At 41.7% G+C, this 6,306-nt stretch overlaps 1 non-coding gene across 1 annotated transcript; it reads right to left on the bottom strand.

The window, feature by feature from the left end:
- Positions 1-862: 862 nt before the first annotated feature.
- Positions 863-935, bottom strand: TRNAT-UGU (transfer RNA threonine (anticodon UGU)). The gene has a single exon. It is a non-coding gene; the product is annotated as a tRNA-Thr (tRNA).
- Positions 936-6,306: the final 5,371 nt, after the last annotated feature.

Genomic DNA, 6,306 nt, shown 5'->3' on the forward strand with positions numbered 1-6,306 from the left:
GATGCTCTAACCACTGAGCTACCACAGCGGCCTTCCTTCCATCCACTTTTTTGAGCTTATATGTGAACTTAAAAGAAGGAGTGACAGTCAGCGCCATCTATAAACCAAACGACGATTGTGAAAACACTCCTATGCGCATTTTTGGCGTCACGTAGCACGTGAACTTATTATGAGCGAGCAGCTGATTAATTGTCCCTCTTATACAACCTAAACACACGAATTCTGCGAGTACGAGACCCTCGTTCAATGAAATAAGGGAAACAAGTGTATACCTAGGGGCTTTGTTTTTCCGTATTTTAACACAATATTATTGAGATCTAACAGACAGTAATGCCAAGAAATGTACAGGGCAAGTTATTAGAACCAATGAAATGTAATTAAGAAGAAAAGTGGATGAAAAAATAACCAGCCGTGGGCAGGAATCAAACCTACGACCTTCAAATAACACGTTCGATGCTCTAACCACTGAGCTACCACAGCGGCCTTCCCTCCATCCACTTTTTTGAGTTTATATGTGAATTCAGAAGAAGGAGTGACAGTCAGCACCATCTATAAGCAAAACAACGATTGTGAAAACACTCTTATGCGCATGTTTGGCGTCACGTAGCACGTGAACTTATTATGAGCGGGCAGCTGATTAATTGTCCCTCTTATACAACCTAAAGACACCAAGTCTGCCAGTACGAGACCCTCGTTCAATGAAATAAGGGAAAAAAGTGTATACCTAAGCGCTCGTTTTTCCGTGTTTTAACACAATAATAATGAGATCTAACAGAGAGTAATGCCAAGGAATGTACAGGGGAAGTTATTAGAACCAATGGAATGTAAATAAGAAGAAAGAAAAGTGGATGAAAAAATAACCAGCCGTGGGCAGGAATCGAACCTACGACCTTCAAATAACACGTTCGATGCTCTAACCACTGAGCTACCACAGCGGCCTTCCCTCCATCCACTTTTCTGAGTTTATATGTGAATTCAGAAGAAGGAGTGACAGTCAGCACCATCTATAAGCAAAACGACGATGGTGAAAACACTCTTATGCGCATGTTTGGCGTCACGTAGCACGTGAACTTATTATGAGCGGGCAGCTGATTTATTGTCCCTCTTATACAACCCAAAGACACCAAGTCTGCCAGTACGAGACCCTCGTTCAATGAAATAAGGGAAAGAAGTGTATACCTAAGGGCTCGTTTTTGCGTGTTTTAACACAATATAATGAGATCTAACAGACCGTAATGCCAAGGAATGTACATGGAAGTTATTTGAACCAATGGAATGTAAATAAGAAGAAAGAAAAGTGGATAAAAAATAACCAGCCGTGGGTGGAATCGAACCTACGACCTTCGAATAACGCGTTCGATGCTCTAACCACTGATCTACCACAGCTACCTTCCCTCCATCCACTTTTATGAGTATATATGTGAATTTGAAGTAGGAGTGACAGTCAGTGCCATTTATAAGCCAAACCACGAATGTGAAAACACACTTATGCACATGTTTGGCGTCACGTAGCTTGTGAACTTATTATGAGCGGGCAGCTGATTAATTGTCCCTCTCATACAACCTAAACACACCAAGTCTGCCAGTACGAGACCCTAGCTCAATAAAATAGGGGAAAGAAGTGTAAACCTAAGGGCTCGTTTTTTCGTGTTTTAACACAATATTAATGAGATCTAACAGACAGTCATGCCAAGGAACGTACAGGGGAAGTTATTAGAACCAATGGAATGTAAATAGGGAGAAAGAAAAGTGGATGAAAGAGTAACGAGCCGTGAGCAGGAATCGAACATACGACCTTTGAATAACGCGTTCGATGCTCTAACCACTGAGCTACCACAGCGGCCTTCCATCCATCCACTTTTTTTAGTTTATATGTGAACTTAGACGAAGGAGTGACAGTCAGCGCCATCTATAAGCCAAACGACGAATGTGAAAACACTCTTATGCGCATGTTTGGCGTCACGTAGCACGTGAACTTATTAGGAGCGGGCAGCTGACTAATTGTCCCTCTTATACAACCTAAACACACCAATTCTGCCGGTACGAGACACTCGTTCAATGAAATAAGGGAAAGAAGTGTATACCTAAGGGCTCGTTTCTCGTGTTTTAACACAATAATAATGACATCTAACGGACAGTAATGCCAAGGAATGTACAGGGGAAGTTATTAGAACCAATGGAATGTAAATAAGAAGAATGAAAAGTGGATGAAAAAATAACCAGCCGTGGGCAGGAATCAAACCTACGACCTTCAAATAACACGTTCGATGCTCTAACCACTGAGCTACCACAGCGGCCTTCCCTCCATCCACTTTTTTTAGTTTATATGTGAATTCAGGAGAAGGAGTGACAGTCAGCACCATCTATAAGCAAAACAACGATTGTGAAAACACTTTTATGTGCATGTTTGGCGTCACGTAGCACGTGAACTTATTACGAGCGGGCAGCTGATTAATTGTCCCTCTTATACAACCTAAAGACACCAAGTCTGCCAGTACGAGACCCTCGTTCAATGAAATAAGGGAAAAAAGTGTATACCTAAGCGCTCGTTTTTCCGTGTTTTAACACAATAATAATGACATCTAACAGACAGTAATGCCAAGGAATGTACAGGGGAAGTTATTTGAACCAATGGAATGTAAATAAGAAGAAAGAAAAGTGGATGAAAAAATAACCAGCCGTGGGCGGAATCGAACCTACGACCTTCGAATAACGCGTTCGATGCTCTAACCACTGATCTACCACAGCTGCCTTCCCTCCATCCACTTTTATGAGTTTATATGTGAATTTAGAAGTAGGAGTGACAGTCAGCGCCATCAATAAGCCAAACTAAGAATGTGAAAACACACTTATGCACATGTTTGGCGTCACGTAGCACGTGAACTTACTATGAGCGGGCAGCTGAATAATTGTCCCTCTCATACAACCTAAACACACCAAGTCTGCCAGTACGAGACCCTAGCTCAATGAAATAGGAGAAAGAAGTGTAATTCTAAGGGCTCGTTTTTTCGTGTTTTAACACAATATTAATGAGATCTAACAGACAGTAATGCCAAGGAATGTACAGGGGAAGTTATCAGAACCAATGGAATGTAAATAAGAAGAAAGAAAAGTGGATGAAAAAATAACCAGCCGTGGGCAGGAATCGAACCTACGACCTTCGAATAACGTGTTCGATGCTCTAACCACTGATCTACCACAGCTGCCTTCCCGCCATCCACTTTTTTGTGTTTATATGTGATCTCAGAAGAAGGAGTGACAGTCAGCGCCATCTATAAGCCAAACGACGAATGTGAAAACACTCCTATGCGCATGTTTGGCGTCACGTAGCACGTGAACTTATTATGAGCGAGCAGCTGATTAATTGTCCCTCTTATACAACCTAAACACACCAAGTCTGCCAGTAGGAGACCGTCGTTCAATGAAATAAGGGAAAGAAGTGTATACCTAAGGGCTCGTTTTTGCGTGTTTTAACACAATATTACTGAGATCTAACAGACAGTAATGCCAAGGAATGTACAGAGGAAGTTATTAGAACCAATGGAATGTAAATAAGAAGAAAGAAAAGTGGATGAAAGAGTAACGAGCCGTGGGCAGGAATCGAACATACGACCTTCAAATAACGCGTTTGATGCTTTAACCACTGACCTACCACAGCGGCCTTCCTTCCATCCACTTTTTTGAGTTTATATGTGAACTTAGAAGAAGGAGTGACAGTCAGCGCCATCTATAAGCCAAACGACGAATGTGAAAACACTCTTATGCATATGTTTGGCATCACGTAGCACGTGAACTTATTATGAGCGGGCAGCTGATTAATTGTCCCTCTTATACAACATAAACACACCAAGTCTGCCAGTACGAGACCCTAGCTCAATGAAATAGAGGAAAGAAGTGTATACCTAAGGGCTCGTTTTTCCGTGTTTAACACAATATTAATGAGATCTAACAGACAGTCATGCCAAGGAATGTACAGGGGAAGTTATTAGAACCAATGGAATGTGAATAAGAAGAAAGAAAAGTGGATGAAAAAATAACCAGCCGTGGGCGGAATCGAACCTACGACCTTCAAATAACGCGTTCGATGCTCTAACCACTGATCTACCACAGCTGCCTTCCCTCCATCCACTTTTATGAGTTTATATGTGAATTTAGAAGTAGGAGTGACAGTCAGCGCCATCTATAAGCCAAACGACGAATGTGAAAACAAACTTATGCACATGTTTGGCGTCACGTAGCACGTGAACTTATTATGATCGTGACGCTGATTAATTGTCCCTCTCATACAACCTAAACACACCAAGTCTGCCAGTACGAGACCCTAGCTCAATGAAATAGGGGAAAGAAGTGTAAACCTAAGGGCTCGTTTTTTAATGTTTTAACACAATAATAATGAGATCTAACAGACAGTCATGCCAAGGAACGTACAGGGGAAGTTATTAGAACCAATGGAATGTAAATAGGAAGAAAGAAAAGTGGATGAAAAAATAACAAGCCGTGGGCAGAAATCGAACCTACGACCTTCAAATAATGCGTTCGATGGTCTAATCACTGAGCTGCCACAGCGGCCTTCCCTCCATCCACTTTTTTGAGTTTATATGTGAATTTGGAAGTAGGAGTGACAGTCAGCGCCATCTATAAGCCAAACGACGAATGTGAAAACACTCTTATGCGCATGTTTAGCGTCACGTAGCACGTGAACTTATTGTGAGCGGGCAGCTGATTAATTGTCCCTTTTATACAACCTAAACACACCAATTCTGCGAGTACGAGACCCTCATTCAATGAAATAAGGGAAAGAAGTGTATACCTAGGGGCTTTGTTTTTTCGTGTTTTACCACAATTATATTGAGATCTAACAGACAGTAATGCCAAGGAATGTACAGGGGAAGTTATTAGAACCAATGGAATCTAAATAAGAAGAAAGAAAAGTGGATGAAAAAATAACCAGCCGTGGGCAGGAATCGAACCTACGACCTTCGAATAACGCGTTCGATGCTCTAACCAGTGATCTACCACAGCTGCCTTCCCTCCATCCACTTTTTTGAGTTTATATGTGAACTTAGAAGAAGGAGTGGCAGTCAGCGCCATCTATAAGCCAAACGACGAATGTGAAAACACTCCTATGCGCATGTTTGGCGTCACGTAGCACGTGAACTTATAATGAGCGAGCAGCTGATTAATTGTCCCTCCTCTACAACCTAAGCACACCAAGTCTGCTAGTACGAGACCCTCGTTCATTGTAATAAGGGAAAGAAGTGTATACCTAAGGGCTCGTTTTTGCGTGTTTTAACACAATATAATGAGATCTAACAGACAGTAATGCCAAGGAATGTACAGGGGAAGTTATTAGAACCAATGGAATGTAAATAAGAAGAAAGAAAAGTGGATGAAAGAGTGACGAGCCGTGGGCAAGAATCGAACATACGACCTTTAAATAACGCGTTCGATGCTCTAACCACTGAGCTACCACAGCGGCCTTCCATCCATCCACTTTTTTGAGTTTATATGTGAACTTAGAAGAAGGAGTGACAGTCAGCGCCATCTATCAGCCAAACGACGAATGTGAAAACACTCCTATGCGCATGTTTGGCGTCACGTAGCACGTGAACTTATTCTTAGCGGGCAGCTGACTAATTGTTCCTCTTATACAACCTAAACACACCACTTCTGCGAGTACGAGACCCTTGTTCATTGAAATAAGGGAAAGAAGTGTATACCTAAGGGCTCGTTTTTGCGTGTTTTAACACAATATTAATGAGATCTAACCGACAGTAATGCCAAGGAATGTGCAGGGGAAGTTATTAGAACCAATGAAATGTAAATAAGAAGAAAGAAAAGTGGATGAAAGAGTAACGAGCCGTGGGCAGGAATCGAACATACGACCTTCAAATAACGCGTTCGATGCTCTAACCACTGAGCTACCACAGCGGCCTTCCTTCCATCCACTTTTTTGAGCTTATATGTGAACTTAAAAGAAGGAGTGACAGTCAGCGCCATCTATAAACCAAACGACAATTGTGAAAACACTCCTATGCGCATGTTTGGCGTCACGTAGCACGTGAACTTATTATGAGCGACCAGCTGAATAATTGTCCCTCTTATACAACCTAAACACACGAATTCTGCGAGTACGAGACCCTCGTTCAATGAAATAAGGGAAAGAAGTGTATACCTAGGGGCTTTGTTTTTCCGTATTTTAACACAATATTATTGAGATCTAACAGACAGTAATGCCAAGAAATGTACAGGGGAAGTTATTAGAACCAATGAAATGTAAATAAGAAGAAAGAAAAGTGGATGAAA

The sequence above is a fragment of the Rhipicephalus microplus genome, chromosome 1, assembly GCF_043290135.1.
Source record: "Rhipicephalus microplus isolate Deutch F79 chromosome 1, USDA_Rmic, whole genome shotgun sequence".
NCBI classification, from domain to species: Eukaryota; Metazoa; Arthropoda; class Arachnida; order Ixodida; family Ixodidae; genus Rhipicephalus; species Rhipicephalus microplus.